The 17,536-nt window shown below is 36.0% G+C and overlaps 1 long non-coding RNA gene across 1 annotated transcript; it reads right to left on the bottom strand.

Annotated features, from left to right (window-relative positions):
• Window positions 1-451: 451 nt before the first annotated feature.
• LOC150102340 (uncharacterized) lies at window positions 452-17,276 on the bottom strand. Its single transcript, XR_016548927.1, has 3 exons — window positions 16,901-17,276; window positions 4,498-4,609; window positions 452-737 (listed from the first exon to the last, which is right to left on the bottom strand). It is a non-coding gene; the product is annotated as an uncharacterized LOC150102340 (long non-coding RNA).
• Window positions 17,277-17,536: the final 260 nt, after the last annotated feature.

Below are 17,536 nucleotides of genomic sequence, written 5' to 3'. Positions count from 1 at the left end.
GTTGTTAATTCTAACTTGTTTGTATGAGAATTCCATGTTTTATCTTGCTATTTTTCCAGTTTTTGTGATAATGTATACGCCTGAAGAAGTCAGTGTTCTGAAGAAACTAGTTGCGTTTTAATTAAAATTTTTATCTTATCTTATCCCGGTCCGGTGTTCCTAGTTAGTAAAATTATGATTAAAAAAACACACACACACACACACATATATATATATATATGTGTGTGTGTGTGTGTCTGTGTGTATGTGTGTGTGGTGTATTTAGGGGACTACGTCGCCCCCACCCCACTGGCAACTACGGCGCCCAACAGTCCTTGTTCCTGACTGGAAGGCCGGTAAAAAAAAAAAAATATATATATATATATATATATGTTTATTTACGCGGTTGCGAAACATATTTTTTAAAAGAATTGATGACATAAACCGAGAGAAAAGAAAAAAGGTTTAAACGTATCACACAATGGGATGTATTTTATTGAATAATATTGTTCAAAAGTTTTACATTCAATATATATATTTTCTCAAACACCAAAAACATAAATTGAAAAAGCAGAAAGATTAGGAACAGTAAAATATTTAGTTGTAAATCAAATCTACAAAACGAAATGGTTTTTTGTTTCTTTTTTTTTTAACATTCACTGCTGTGTTTTCTAAGTTTTCTTGCAGGAATGAGCAGTCAACTCCATGATATTTTCCCATTCTTTTACATATACAGTGACTTCACATATTTCTATGCCCTGTAATAAACAAACGGTTATTTGATAATATTACAGTAGCGAACAAATTAATCAGAACATTTCCAATTTTAAAGAAAAAATTTAATTTCCAATTTTACCTAATAATTTATGTGTTCCTGTGGTCTATTACGTTCATTAATTCGTTTACCAAAGCAGAATATTTTTCTTATTTTTGCGTCTCGAAACCATACTTTTACGATGGATTGATTAAGTTATCCTTTGTACTACAAATTAATCTTCAAGTCTCTTTTTCACTATGGCCCACAAATTTTCTATTGGGGTAATGTCTGGAGAGTCACCAGTCCATTGAAACAATTGAACGTTGTGATTTTTGAGGAACTCTTTCACATTTTTTGAAGTGTGGAATGGAAGGATATCCTTTTTTGAAGATGAGTTCTTTGTTTTTCTGGATCAGTGGGACCACTCTTTTCTCCGATAATACTTTTATGTACTAATCACTTTTCATCATACCATCGACATGCACGAGGGAACGTGGACTGTCGTGTGTAAAACAACCCAATAACTTTTCAGTTGGGTTTTTAGGAGCTTGTTGAAGGTGGGAGCGAGAAGTCTTCTCAGCTGCTGATTTACGAACATAGGATACTCGCTCTGCTTGAACAAATACTGGCCCTCATCTGAGAAGATGACCTTCTTCCATGTCTCAACAGTCCAATATTTGTGCACTAATGCCGACTGGAGCCTCTTTTTCTGCATAGCGTTGTTCAACATTTGTTTCTTTTTGGGTCTGTGAACAGTCCTCCCTACTTCCAACAATCTTTGACAGACTGTCATATCCGAAACAGCAATTCCACTAGCTCCCAAGATGTGGTGGCCCGTACATAAGCACTGAGACACTACACCACCTCCAAGAAAAAAATGAAATATTTAAATTTTGTTTGTGTTTATAAATAATAACAATGCTTACAACATTATATAAATGCAATACAAGATGTTAAAGGTTACAGCATATGTTTCGACAGTGATTGAATAGCTGATAATTGAAATTGTTCGATTATTCGCTTTAGATTACGAAACAAATACAATGCGAGCTAGGGCAGTGTCGATATTATCACGTTCGACCAATTGCAGCCAGACTCGCGGATATTCGTTTGCGCTTGCCACGTTACAAGTCATGCCGACACTGCTGGTTTGCGCAGTGCTAAGGCTCTTAGCCTTAAGCAGTGTATCGTGTGCTTGCGCGCGTTATTTCTGTGAGAAACGAAACTTTTATTATTGGTGCGTGTTCGTGGTGAGGGTGAACTATTTTTTGTAAATCTTATTTTATTTTGTTAAAATAACATATAATTATTTATTTATTATAGATACAAAGCTGAATTATGATGAGTGTCACTGTTGAAAATATGAAAGAATTATTCAAATTAAGAGGATATTGAATCCAACATTATTCTTATTCAAGGATATTGAATCCAATAGGGTTTCATGCTGATATAGAAATCTATAAAATTTCGGCGAATCCAATTTTAAGCCAGCACCTGGCACAAAGCTGGGACAACTCGTAGTAACGATGGAATAACCTCCGATCACTGTCCTTAGTATTTTCCCATAATGTAAAACACAACTCCTTGGATATGTATGTTGTTATACATTATGGGAAAAGGTCACTACCCAGACCGATTGCGACTTTTTTGGGGTCTCATCAGTGAGTAGGTAGACCCAGATGTAAATAATGAGGTTGCAGTAGTGCAGAGCTTATTTTTTTACTGTATGAGTCGCCAAAAGGTGCACTATTAAATTATTGAGATAAAGAGCCAATAGGCTTCACTTCGGCGAGGTAAATGAATTCAAATTAAGTGGATATTGAATCCAACATTATTTCTTAGCCCCAGCGTTGTACCAGGTGTTGGCTTATGTTTGGACTCGTTGAACTTTTATAGTTTTCTATATTCGGCATGAAACTCTCAGATTTTCCATATTTGAGTTTCGTATTTGGCAAGTGGGTCTACGTACTCACTGATGAGGCCTCGAAAAAGGTCGAAACCGGTTTGGGAAGTGACGTTCTGCCATAATGTATAACAACACACATCTCCTAGGAGTTGTGTTTTACATGGGAAAATACTAAGGACAGTGATCGGAACTGCATATGAAAAAGCAGTTATGAAAATAAAGTATAAAGAATGGGAAGGAGAGTAGATGCATGAGGAATGTAAAACTTGAGCATCTGATCTCATATTCCAAAAATGGAATATGAGAAGAAACTACCACTGCAATCCCAGAAAATCCTAAGGAATTCTTTCATTTGTCAAATTTTATCAATATTATAATATCTTATTTAATGTGTAGCCTATTATGACCAAATAACGTGATTTCTTATAAATCAAATCTTTATTTTATTTTATTTTATTTTTGTTAATAATGGGAAGATTTATCCTCTCATTCATAGCCCACTATATCCATAAGTATTCGGGTGCTCTGGCTTATTTATCTGTTTTGTGAAAACACGAAACTCAAATTTCAGGAGCAAAACACCTTAATTTTTGATAGGACTAGCTAATTCACCTGCAGTCGATAAGGGTCTTAAAATATGTCCCTCCTGTATAAAACAAGATATGAACACAAATTTCTTAATCTAAAGAGATTCATCATTACTGACAACACATGAAGTTGCCGTTAAAGTTAAGAACACAGAGATGCATATTTCTACAATTTTTTGCAATGAATGAAACTCTTCAAATTTGTAATTTTTATCTTAATTACCCTCTAACTAACACTTATGCTTAAATGGGCTGTATTCCTTCATAGTGAAGAACTGAGATGAAAATGGTGACAAATAATGATTAAGTTTTGAAAGAGTATGATATAAAGTGGAAGTTGAATACTCAGTCAGGTGTTGCTACAGATTCACGGAATGAAGATGGAGGATGTGCATGAGATGTTTTGGAAGATTAGGTCTGGTAGTGGAAATCAGGTAATGTAGAGATGCTGAGAGTTCTTTCCCAGAATAAGAAAGTCTGAACTGAGGGATAATTAGCTCAATCAAGATGTGGTTGAGAGAACACCATGATGAACAGTAAATAAGAGGATAATACCGTGAAAAAGATGTCATCTCCAAATCCACTGTAGAGAGAGAGAGAGAACGATTGTGTTGTCCTAACTTATGGCGAGTCATTAAGAATGGTGTGAGTAGGGAAATGAACGTTTCTAGAAGAAAGGAATTGAAGTGAAATTACAAGGCAAATGATTATAATTGGTTTAGAAGATTGATATTGATACCTTTAATAGAACACGAAGAGAAAGATATCAGTAACATTTGGGAGTTAGTTAACAGATATCTGATAAAAAAATTAATGCGGGGTTCCAAGGCTGGATTATGATGTTTAAAAGCTAAGAGATATGTCAATGTTGAAAATAATTGAAGGAGAAGAAACTAGCAGTGACGGATGGTAATTAAAAGACTGTGGAATATAATGCAGACTTCCTGCAATGAGTTCCTTGAATTAATGGAGATCCAGTAATCATAATGGTGATATCTTGAAGAGAGAATAAAACTGCATTCAGATATGATATTTAACTTATTCCACATTAATTACTCCGTATTTCAAATCCTACTCAAATCTTATCGATCAATCAAATTCAAATCTTAGATGCATCACTTAAAAGAAAAAATAATAATAATATTAACATTTCTCATGTATGTAAAATAGTATATATTTTCCTTCAGATATGCAAATGATGAAGTGTAGCATCAAAATATATATTTAGAAATATAATAATATTATTAACTAGAAAGAAATATGCTTACTTTATCTTTCGTATCAGCACACGTTTTTGCTTTTTCAACAGGGACATCACTTTTCTTACAAATTGTTTCGATAACTTCCATGGTTATGTAGTACATCAATTCCAGCTACCATCTTTAATAATATATATGTATTAAAAACACTGTATTTTTCAATGAAACATTAATTAAAAATAAATCAGCTTCCCTATCATCCTTAGACATATACTTCTTATTAATTTCCTCGTCATTTACACCAATTACACTCTTCTTTGAACGTTCAATTTTCCCACACAAGAGGGCGAGTAAGAGTTGAAATCACTGAATAGCACATAACAACACCAACAACGAGAGCGGTTGCTGAGGGAAAGGCATACACTGTAAAATATGCCAACATTTTATTCCAAAGTCTTGAAATCATCGATAATTAAACTAAAAGCTATCCACCAATTCCCAAATGTTTTAGGCTAAAAGAGTTTCACCTCCTCCCTTTAAGAATAAAAGCTGTTAGTCGATTTGTTATGTTTATTATTATTATTTTATTTTATTCATAACACTTTGATGACATCATTGCAAGAGACATCAAAAAGAATAAACATGCTTCAGTGCTGAGAAATTACTATGAGACATGGAAGAGGAGAAAAGAAAATAAAGAGAATAGAAAATGAGTGAATACGAAACTCAGTCCACAGCGACAATGCAAAAAGAATAAATGACAATATCATTTTGTCTTTTAAATATAGTCGAACTTGCTTATAATGACACCAGAGGACCGACAAAGGTTCATCGCTATAACCATTACTTGCTATATCAGTGATGAGTTAAATCTACCTTCTATTTGTTTCTTAATTCTCAATAATTTGATAACTATAGATAAAAAAATGAAATCTTAGAGAGAGAGAAAAAAATAATTAAAATAAATATTAAACACAATTTGTTTGTCCATAATTTTAATATCAGACGCTTAATGCTAAACGCAGTTTCTTTCTTTGCAATTAAAAACATTAATTACAAATATTTGAGAGCAGAGTAGGTCTAATGCTTCAAGTGTTTCAATGAATTTTAAGGATTGTGTAACGTGTTAATAAAATATGTGAAATTCTGGTTAAGTAGTGTAGCTGCTAGATTAACTACCAGAGACGCGATTATAGTTTTTGAGTTATATATAAGAACAGCAAGTTAACAACACAGGTAAGTTGATTGTAATAGGGCGATTCGATAGGCCTAACCGGCTTTGGAATCGTCATTGTTGAAAAGCAACTAAAAGCAATGAATTTTAGGCGCACGGCCCTACTTTGTTGAACATTTTTTTCGTAGCCCTTATATAACTCCAGGAGACTCCCGATTGGTACGGAAGGCATCAAGGAACAGATTAGGTCTCTAAACAAGGAGAAATCATTAGAAATTTTACACCTTATCATGGAAAAGTTTGAGACTGACTGGCCGGGTTATTTAAAAACCTGTACGTCCAAACAAATGATCTAGAAGTACAGGATGAAGAATCCCAAGGGGAATTCATAACTGTTCCACCATCTAAAAACCCCCGTCATAACAACTCACAAGAAGAGCACTCCAACAAACGGAGAAGAACAGCAGACGATCTTATAGAGGATGGCTCACTTATTCAGGACGCGCTGAAAACAAAGGTCACCCCAGTAATTCTACGGGACAAAGAGAAATAGATTTCTGTAATATCAGCCCTCAGGAAGCAAAACAGCACATACTCCTGGGCAAAAAAACTCAGATGAGGGAGACAAAATCAAGCCAGCCACCGTCACTGACTACAGGCAGATGAGAAGGCTACTGGACACTAAAAAATCTTCCTTGCCATACATTCGCTTTACAGAGTGAAAAGACCCTAAAGGTGGTAATACGTGGAGTCACAGAAGGAATCACTCCAGAAGAAATCTCAGCTGATCGAAGCAACCAGAACCTGACCCCAATCAAATTAAGTAGCATGCTCAGGTCTGATAAGAGGCCAATGCCTTTATCAGACCTTTAGGTGCTTAAAATGTGGGAAAGGCCACCAGACCATCATATGCACCAAGCCAAGATCTATTCCAGCTAAGTGCGCAAACTGCGGAGGTTTTCTCCCCGCTAACTATAAAGGATGCATAGCACACCCTAAGAACGGGTCACCCAAACCCGCTCATCCATCACCCAGCAGTGACACCCTGGGCAACTGTGCAGATCGCCATCCCGTTCAAATAACTTCCACCTAGACAGCTCAGAAAGGAAATCAACCTGAATCCAGGATCAAAAGTTATACCGAGGCTGCACGATCCAAGAATACTTCCTCCAACGAATTTACAAGCTCCAACCTTACATCAGTTCTAACTGCCTCACTAGCTACCATGCTTCAGGAATTTCGCAAAACAAATCCTACACCATCCTCCACGAAGAAACTTCAAGGTACCCATTCCATTTTGACAGCCCTCAATCATGAACAATAGGAAATATAAGCCTAACTCCCTTACCATAACTGCACCAAATGCAAATGGATTGAACAAGAAAATCCTTCAACTACAAGAGTTCACTCACAGATACACTCCTGATATAATTCTTGTAAATGAAACACATCTCAGGCCAGCTAATAATCCTAAATTACGGAACTACGCAATGTAAAAAACAGACAGATTCACTGCTGCAGTGGAGGAGGCACATCCATATTCATTAAAAACTACATAAGCCATAATGTACTGATCAATCCACAAACCAAGAACCTAGAGATAACAAGCGTTGAAGTTCATACAAACAATGCTGGCAGTATCAAAATCTATGCAGTACACAACCCACACAGCATTCTATTAATGGTATCTGACTTGGACTTTATTCTCGGCTCCACAGACTCCATCATGATGGATGGAGATGTCAATGCCAAGCATACAGCTTGGTATAGCTCCACAATCAATGACAAATGCCGCACCCTAAACCATTACTCAACGCAAAATTCTATTGTTATAGCCCCACCCACAGAGCTCACTCAGTCCAAATGGAAGCTCAGACGTACTGGATATCGCAATCCTCAGAAACACCAGATACCAACACCAAATGGAAACGCTAAAGGAATTATTATCTGGTCACAACCACATTCTGCTCAAGCTCAGTACAAAAAAACAATTCTCTCCTCCACACTCGTTTATATCATGGGAAAAGCTCTCCAAAGCTCTCTCTCAGACCACATTGGCCCAGCACCCATTATCCATTCAAAGAGGAGATAGATATAGCTGTCAACAACCTCACTTACCAAATTGAAAAAAAAAACACTAACTTCAGTCGCACAAATCACAGTTATTCATTCCAGTAGTCGAATCACCGAGCAAATTGTGGACCTGATCAGGCTGAAAAAAAAAAAAAGCCAGGAAATGGTACCATAATAACGCAAAAGCCCCAAAAAATGAAACCACTTTGAATAATTTAAATGGACATGTCCGGGAAGCTCTACAAAAAACATCGAAATCAAGATCAGGAAACCAAACTGAACAAACTAATCCCAGAAAATAACTCCATCTGTAGAAATTCTTGAGAACACTCTGCACTAAAAGGCAACTCAAACCCCCAATTCAGACCAAGAAAGGAGCAGCTCACACTGACCAAGAAAAAGAAGAAGCTTTGGTTGACAATTTGAAATCTCAGTGTAAACCCTCTTACGAGAATTTAAACATCAATCTCATCTACAAGATTCACCGCAGTCAGGCAGGTCATAATAGAACAAAAGGAGAAGGCTGAACCCATCACACCCACCTTTCCAGCAGAAGTTATAAATATCAAAACCCACTCGAATAACAAGGCTCCAGGTCCAGACGGAATCACATGCAGAACAATCAAATTACCAATGCTATCCACAGATTCAAATATTTTCCCTTAGCATGGAAAACGGCTAACATCACACCAATCAATCAAAAAAAAAAAAAAAGATTGGAAAAAACCCTGAACTTCCCGAAAGCTACAGAGCTATCAGCCTACTGTCCAGCCTAGGTAAGGTTGCAGAAAAAGTCATCCTTCCAAGGCTTCAATCAGCAACAGATAAACTAGGTATTATCCCTAATGAGCAGTTCGGATTCAGAGAAAACCATAGCGCCACACATGTCAGATACACCGACTGGTTGAATTTATCACCACAGGTTTCAACTGCAACCTCCACATTGCTGCGGTCTTTATAGCCGCTGTGAAGGCTTTAACAAGGTGTGGCACGAGTGAGTATCTTCTCTACAAACTCATCAAATTTAGCATGCCTAACTAATCTAATAAAAATCATAGCTAGTTATTACTTTAAAGACAGATTCCTTCAAGAAAAATAAATGAAATCGTATCAACCAGGCGCAAGATCCTGGCAGATGTGCCGCAGGGTTCTCTTCTGGCTTCCCTGCTGTTTTCTATCTACATAGCTGATGTTCCACAAAATCCAAGTTCAACAATCACAGCATTATATGCTGATGATACCGCTTTATCAGCAAGATCTCTCAGTCCCAAACTAGCTACCAAAAGACTCCAAAACAGTATTCCCACATTGGAGAAATGGCTGATGGGCTGGAGGATCCAAACAAATCCACTGAAGAGTTCTGCCATCGTGTTCACCAAAAAGAAGTTTCAGATCAAGGAACACATACACCTGCTAGTTGTCAAGATCCCATGCCAGAGCGAAGTCAAATATCTCGGTGTTATGCTTGACAAAAAATTTCATTTTTTTAAAAGACAAAACTAGTTTATTTGTAAGTTTCCTACAATAGTACAAAATATTGAACAATCATATGTGTAACCTAAGAGCAACAGCTCATCCCGGTTCCGACATTCATTACGTCACAAAAATGTACGTAATACATTTTTATTATATACACATATGTACATTCATATAATATACATATTACATATTATTATTATAATATATTTACATAATAAAATCGCAGATAAAATAAAATTTCATCATACAGAGAAAGTTGTATAACAATTAATTACGAACAAAATAAAACAAAGCAGTTAAATAACATATTTAACTACGCATAAGACTGGATCTTTGAATACAAATATGCTAAAAACCAATAATTTATACAATTATTTTGAACAGAGCTTCCTCATTTCTGAGGGAAAATAAATACTCTTTGATTAGAGGTTTGCATTTGTTTGGGTTAGTTTCATTTCGTATTGTTAAAGTGTGTTGAATAGTTTTGGCGCTAAATAAGTTAATATTTGCATATTGGTTCTTTATTTTTGCTTTTGGAACTAAATATTTTAGGCCCTTAAGTCTACTAAGGGAAGTATCTTGTTTGATATTTACGTATCCGTTGTCTCTTTTATGAATAATATTACCGTATAGACGTATAAATATCTAAGGGGTTGAATGTTTAGTATGGTGTATTTATTACACATTGCAGTATCCTTATATTTGTTTCTTGTTAAGATTTTAATCACTTTATGCTGAGGCGAGACAAACGTTTCAGCGTAGTGCGATAGATACCTCCCCAACTTAATATAGCATATTGTAGTGTGCATTGAATCCAGGCAGAATATAATATTTTTAGCATATTTAAATTTATGAATCTGTTCAGGTAGTAAAGTCTGTTTAACATAATCCTTTATTTACGACATCGGTAGTATGCGGTTTCCAGCTGAAATTACTATCAATTTTTAATTCCAAGTAGATTATTACACTGACATTTTTTATTTTCTCGCAGTTGTAATTTGAATTTGTTCTGCAAATCCAATCATGCAAAATTAATTGTGCAGTGAAGTTCATTTTGCCAGTTGTGTTTCGCAAGTTAAAATTTACTTATTTAGTTTTTGAGACATTCAGACTGAGTTTGTTTGACTGGAACCAATTTGTTACTTTCAAGAGATGAGCATTCACGATGGTTTTCATTTGTTCGGCTGTGTCTGTAGAGAACATTAGTACTGTATCATCTGCAAAAGTGTTTATTTTACTGTTTAGTTTAAGATTGCAGAAGTCATTGATATAAATATTAAATAAAATTGGTCCCACGACAGATCCTTGTGGTACACCGCAGTCTTCTGTTTTTTGGAGCTACTATAGCTGTTGTTTATTTTTACAATTTGGGATCTGGCATTTAAGTAATTTTTGAACCAGTTTAAGGCAGTACCTCCTATTCCTATGACTTCTAATTTTTTTTATTAAATTTTCAAGTCATACAGAGTCAAAAGGTTTGTGTATATCTAGAAATACTGCTAGTGTTAATTTATGTTCGTTAAGGGAGGTATAAACTGTGTTTGTGAAGTTCAGTAAAGCATGTTCTGTGCTAAACGTGTGCCTGTAATTTTTCAAGTTATTTTTGTTTCCCTTTTTGCAAATAGGTACAACTACGGCTTTCTTAAAATCTGATGGAAACGTGCCTGTCATCAGTGATAAGTTAAAAATGTACATTAGGGGTTCTATGATGTACAGTAGGCATTCTTTCACAATGTTTGTGTTAATAACATCGTATCCTGAAGTTTTGGTTGTTTTTAGGCTAGCAATAACATTTTTGATTTCGTTTTCACAAGTGGGGAAAAGATATATGGAGTTTTCAAGTCTCTTGGGAGTGCAATTCCGAGGGGTGGATTTAGCATTTTTCAGAATGCTTTCACTGACTATTGCAAAACTGTTATTGAATTCTTCAGCTAATCCTCTGTCTCCATTTTCTCTATTCCTATCGATATCTTTAAGTATGGGGAGGTTTTGTTTGTGTGTATCTTTAACCGATTAATTTATTCACAAACTTCCATTGATTTCTGGGGTTTCTTTGGCATTTTAGGAATTCATTTCTGTGTTACTCGTTTTTACTTTCTTTTAATTTATGATATATCAGATTCCTACAGTACTTGAAACTGTGTTCATAGCATTGATTGTGCGGGTATTTTTTAAACTTTTTATACACTTTACTCTAATTTTTATGTAGCGTCTGATTTCCTGTGTAATCCAGGGCTTTGTTTCTTTCATTTTGTCTATTATTTTAACTTTAAGAGCGTCTTGTATTTTATTGTTCAATATTGAAATAAATTAATGACACGCGGTATCAATATTTGTTTCCCTCATTATACCTTCACAGGAGACAGTGCTTAAGTTACGTTTCAATACTCTAGAGTCAATTGCTGTGTGGGGAATATTTTCGGTTATACTATCTTTGTGCTGTACTTGCAAATGCACTTTAATACCGATTGGAAAGTGATAAGTCTTCTTCGCATCTGATACCCCATATTTTATATGTGTCGTCTCTTCTCATGAAGAGTTTGCCCTGTTTGACCCAGAGATATTTGTAGTTGATTCTTCTTTACATTTCTAGGCAATAAATAGTAGATGTTTTAGGTTTCCAGTCAAGTGCTCGTTTAAATATATTTTACTATCCTTAAAACTGTCACATATATCAGTTGTACTTAGTGTATATTTCATACTATTGTTTCCGTCCAGCCATTTGTCTCTGATTATTTTACTTTTAAATTTTATAATGATAACCATTGGTCTGTTTTTCGGCCCATTGGGAACACGATGTATAGCCTCAATACCATCTTCATTATAGCTGATTTTGATTTTACATGCAATTTTCTTTGCTATTTTATGCACATTTTCACGTGGCTCGTGAGGAACATCAATAAATTTTAGGTTTGAGCTAATTGCCTGTTGATTCAAGTCATTCACAGATTCATGAATTATTTTCAGCTCCATATTTGCGTTTTCTAGTTCATAGTTCTTTGTTTTAAGTTCCTTAACTTCTTGTGTTAGGCCAGCAATGATACCAAGAAAATCATCTATTTTGTTCGAGGTATATTCAGTCGAACTTCTTAAGTCGTTGATGACTTTTTTTAATTCTTTTATGAATCCCATTAAATCGGTTACACATGTATCGCCTGCGTTACTAATCTCTAGAATGGACGAGTCAACACCCCTGGAAGAAGTGGCCGGTGTTTGTTGATCGCCGAATTTGCAAGAAGCGCATTTCCAATTTTGTTTCCTGTCTTTGGAGAGCTTTTAAATTGGCTTTCACTGAGACCAGCACAATGAAAATGATAACTACTTTTGCACTAATGTGCACACTTCATAATAGATGTAACATCAATAGATGTCTCTTCACAAACTTTGCAGCGGATTCCCATTATGTTAGAGTTTAGTGCTTAACGTTAATCCTATTTATTCTAGGTACTTACCTGGCATACTATCCCAATGGCGACCGTTGAACAACCTCAGATTGGATAGGAGATTTTTTAAAACTACTCGCAGAGGTTAACTTTCTATAGAGTTGAGCATTACAGTACCACATTAATAACTTAATTTATTATATTAATAACTTAATTAACAGCTGTAAAGACATTCCTAGGAATGTCTTTACAGCTGTTACAATTAGCGTTGGACATATCTCGGCTGTTGACCTTGAAGGGTTAATAGGTAACGTCAAGGTGAGAATGGCGGTTGATGCAACACGTGGCTTGAATTCTTTGAAGAACTAGTTTACAGGAACCACTGAATCAATTTCGATAACTTTCTGCGTCCTCAGAGCGCTTTGTTTAAGTTATTTTTAACTTTGTGTAGTTTTTTTTTAACTTATTCCCGTAACTCCTATCACATAGTTTATGTTAAACCAAACTTTTCACGAAACTAGTCGAGCAAACATTAAAATTAGTTTTCTATCCCATCTGATTCATTAATTGTAATACCGGCAAAAACATTTCCTAGTATGCAGCTTGATTCATCAATCATATAAAACACATAAACTCGATGACATTCAAAGCAATCGCTCAGCTTTATCCCATGATCAACAGAAGAAGTAAACTGGATACCGGGAACAAACTACTCATATACATGATAGTAATACGTCCAGTCATCACTTAAGCAGCTCCTGCATGGAGCCACCCCTCGAATACAAATATTTAAAAGCTTCAAAGGATACAGAACAAATGCCTGAGAATGATTATGGATGTTCCATTGTCCATTAGAAACTCCCAGATCCAAAGAAAAGTCAACATTGCCTACATCACATCCCTTCTCCATGACCTAGCAGAAACGTTCTTCACCAAGAAAAGCAATCATCCAAACCCGCTGATCAAGCAAGCTTCAGACTACAATGAAGCAGAATTCCACAAACGCAAAAGTCATATTTCAATTCTATGCTCCGCTGAACACATCTAATCTCACTGTCTTTCCAGGGCGAGCTTAAAGCTCAATAACTCTCCACTCAAAGAACTCCCCCTCAGAAAAAGGGGAATATCAAAAGCATTTATGCTTTACCCAACAAATCAGCAGAGTTAGAAAATTCTTTGTAAAAGATGGTCTAATGCCAAAAGAAATTCATTCAAAGTTCATACAAGTTTATGGGCACTCTTCTCTTCTGTTTTTGACAGTTAAAAAATGTACAGCCAAGCTAAACGTGGCCGTACTAGCCTTGAAGATGGAATGATCGAAGTAAAGGTCGTCCACAAAGTGTAACAACAACAGAAATCATTGATCAAGTGCACGATATGTGATTAGAAGACCGGCGAGTCAAAATCCTTGAAATTGAAAATCTCTGGACAGTGTTTAGAGCGTTTCAACAAGAATAAAACTGATTTTGTTTGTCAAATTATTAATATGGATGAAACGTAGATTCACCATTACACACCAGAATACAAACAGCAGTCAAAACAGTGGACAGAAGTCGGTTGTTCAGCGCCAAAGAAGACAAAGTCGGTTTCATCAGCAGGAAAGGTCATGGCATCGGATAAGATTTCTCATAGACTTGCCTTAAAGTGAAGATTTCGTCAGTTCTGCTTCTACCAAAACAGGGTCACATTGAAATTTTTGAACAGAGCCAAAGGAGTGACGTAAGACCAGCCTGGCTGGCTAAGTGGTTACTGTATCTACTGTCCAGCCAAAACACTGCGTGTTCGAATACCGCCGTTGGCATGGATTTTTCTGATTTTCTGTGGAAATACTAGTGTTGGTTGGTGATAGATGGCGTTGGTGTGGATGATTATGATGATGGTGGTTACAGGCGTTGTAGTTGGTAAATTGAGTGGTGGAGATGGACAGTTGTAGAATAATTACCCTCCCCCAATGAAAAAGGGTAATTACTCTACAACTACTCTATTTTGGACTCCCTGGAGGTATCACATCATAATAATAATAATCAATATCAACAGGATAAAAGGCTGTGCTAAGTGAATTGTGTTTGAAGGAAGCTCTTTTCGTGAAGGAATAAAGTTGCAAACTTGGATACCTTGTAGTGTCTCAAAGTTATCTAGATGATATCACGCGGGGAAGATTAAGTGAATGCTTTAAGTCCACAGAATTACTGATGTTGCCAGACAGCTGGGAATCTTACATAGTATTGTATCCAGGCTCAGGGTAGCGTTTCAAACCAATGTAGCGTGTTCCAGACGTTTGCTAAGAGGTCGTTCTCGCACTATCACACAGCTTTGGCTATAACAGCAAAACGTAATCGACGCATCACGGGAGGTCAGCTTGCAAATCGGCTAGATTCAAGCACAAGTGCGCAAATATCTCGACAAACTGTGGTAAGACATCTGCAAAACGTAGGCCTATACACTGAAGGGCCTGTAGTGCGAGTGTTCATTTATCCACAGCTCACCGTAGACCATGCTTTCTGTGGTGTAGTAATCATAAAAATTGGACGAGTCACCGATTGGTTAATGTACTCTTTACAGACAAGGTCGTTTTAGACTTTCATCCGAATTCTCAGACGGAACTTGATCTGGCGTGAAAGTGGTACTGCTTATGATCGCAAGAAAGTTCTTGAAAGGAATAGATACAGCGGCGCTGGGGTCATGGTCTGCTGAGCCATTATGTTTAATGAACGCACCTAGCTACAAGTGATGGGAAAACCAAGTTTGACTGGTTAAAGATAATGTAACGAAGTTCGTCAAAGTCGAGTTCGATGTATGGAATAAAAATGACAGACTGCATCCTGTTTCATGATGCAGTCTGTCATTTTTAATAATGATAATGCCACGCCACACCACAATGTACACGAGCAGTGGAGTACTTCTGCCGACCTAGGATTCAAATATTATTCCAATCGAATGTCCAGCACGCTTCCTCAGATCTAAATTCCATAGAGCGTTTGGGACGCATTGCTGATTGTGGTGATCGTATTCCATGCTGAAACGTCTCCTTGCATAGTTTTCTGTAAGCAATGTAAATTAGTTCCGTACCTACGTACTTAAGAAATTATTGTTAAGTACGTAAATTATTGCAAATTATTGCAATTTCATTTGTACAAAATTTATAAGACATTTTTGTGTAACATAATTCCTTGGTAAGCTGGCAATAAATTTATGTCCACATTTGGCAGCAGGTTTGAACATTTTTTTCAGGTGAAACTGAAGTTCGTCGTTTGACTTTGGACACCAATATATATATATATATATATATATATGAATACTACCACTATTAACTCGGAGGTTGGATATGTTAATTGTAATATAAACTGACTAAAAATCCAAGAATTATAACAAATTGAGATTTATTTCAAAAAGCAACATCTTTCGTCGGGATTGACTTCAGCAGGAGTTAAGAATATAGAAAGCTATTAAAAGACACTGAAAAAAAAACATTGAGACACTATAAAGCTATACAATTATAAAGCTATAATATTCGACTGTAAATTACAGTTATTATGAACTTGTGCTATAGCTATAGTCCGGGTTAAAGTTCTATTGTTGTACACTTGTGCGTGTGTGGAACCACGCGATCTCCAGTATCTGATAGTGGAGCTGAAAGAGTCAGGCAAATTATAGCTGAGATTATTGTTCATATGAAGAGGGTCCAAAGGTGATTTCTTTTGACTCGACAATGCAGCGTTCTACTTCATCGCGGCAAATGTGTAGGTTTGAATTTGTTGTACAATTTACTTCATGTTGGAGGCTTTCGTTGTTCGTGTTTATGGAAACATGTTGATAGTGTTTATATGTATATATATAAAGCTATTACACACTGCAATATAATGTATAGAGGCCCATTTCTTGTCCTAACAATTCATACTTAAATTACTATTCCTGTGTGGAAGAACAGGGCAAAAGATAAGGTTTGGAGTAAAATAAATAAATAAAATAAAAATAGAAGCATAAAATAAAATACAATGAAAATGTAACAAACCGAGACAATGAAACATTCGTCCAATTGCACAGAAGTTTCCAGAAAATTGCAAATTTTAAGAAGAACTGTGGAAAAATGCTAAATGAAATCAGAAAAGAACTTCGGATTGTCTGATAACGAATTCATTTCTACAACAAATTAAGAAAAACTACTCAACAAACATGGATGAGACTTTGCATAGAAAGAGAACGTTGGTCCGAGAAATAGGATGGATGGTATATGTAGTGAAGTGAGAGAGAGAGAGAGAGAGAGAGAGAGAGAGAGAGAGAGAGAGATGTTAACAACTAAAAACAATTACATGTAGACTGATACTTTCGACACGTGACATTCTAACAATAAATGACATCATACCTTATATTCTGCCTTCAAAATCTCTCCCATTTTCTTCCAATTTGGTGATTTTGATTGCTCATTCAGTTCTAGCAAAGCAAATTCAGCTGCTTCTCGTACTTCTTCGTTGTTAATTGCCATGCATACCTTGCCGCCTTCTATTACAGGTTCCTCTTCGTCTGACTTTGTAGAAAAACTGAGAGATAAAAGACTCAGCAATACTATAAAAAGCATGCTGAAATCGTGAATGTTAACCAGAAACAATAACCACACTTATTGCTAAGAGCTTACTCAACTCGAATCTAGTAACTTAACCAGAATAAACCCATTAAACTCGCTTCATGTAAACTAAGTGACTGGATGCAGTGACTTATTCAGTATTAAATGATCCACTGCAGTATTTATATATAATATATCAGTAACGCCTCTTATTTCCTTATAAGGAGTAGGCGAGGCCGTTTTAGTCCACCTTACTTTTTATTGGACACTGAATGGCGAGTTCAGTCTCCTCTAGTATCCAGCCAGAGATAAGTGGGTCAGGGATAGCACTCGTTTAAGGGACAAGAAATGAAGCCACCGGTAACTAGTGCCGCCATCTCGTGATCTCTAACTCTAACACAATATTTTTAATATCTGAAAAAAATAGTTTGGGTTTTT

The sequence above is a fragment of the Typopeltis vanoorti genome, chromosome 10, assembly GCF_054136105.1.
Source record: "Typopeltis vanoorti isolate ZY-2024b chromosome 10, IOZ_Tvanoo_1.0, whole genome shotgun sequence".
Taxonomy (NCBI): Eukaryota; Metazoa; Arthropoda; class Arachnida; order Uropygi; family Thelyphonidae; genus Typopeltis; species Typopeltis vanoorti.
The sequence above is the reverse complement of the archived record's forward strand: the minus strand, read 5'-3'. Positions and strand labels throughout refer to the sequence as shown.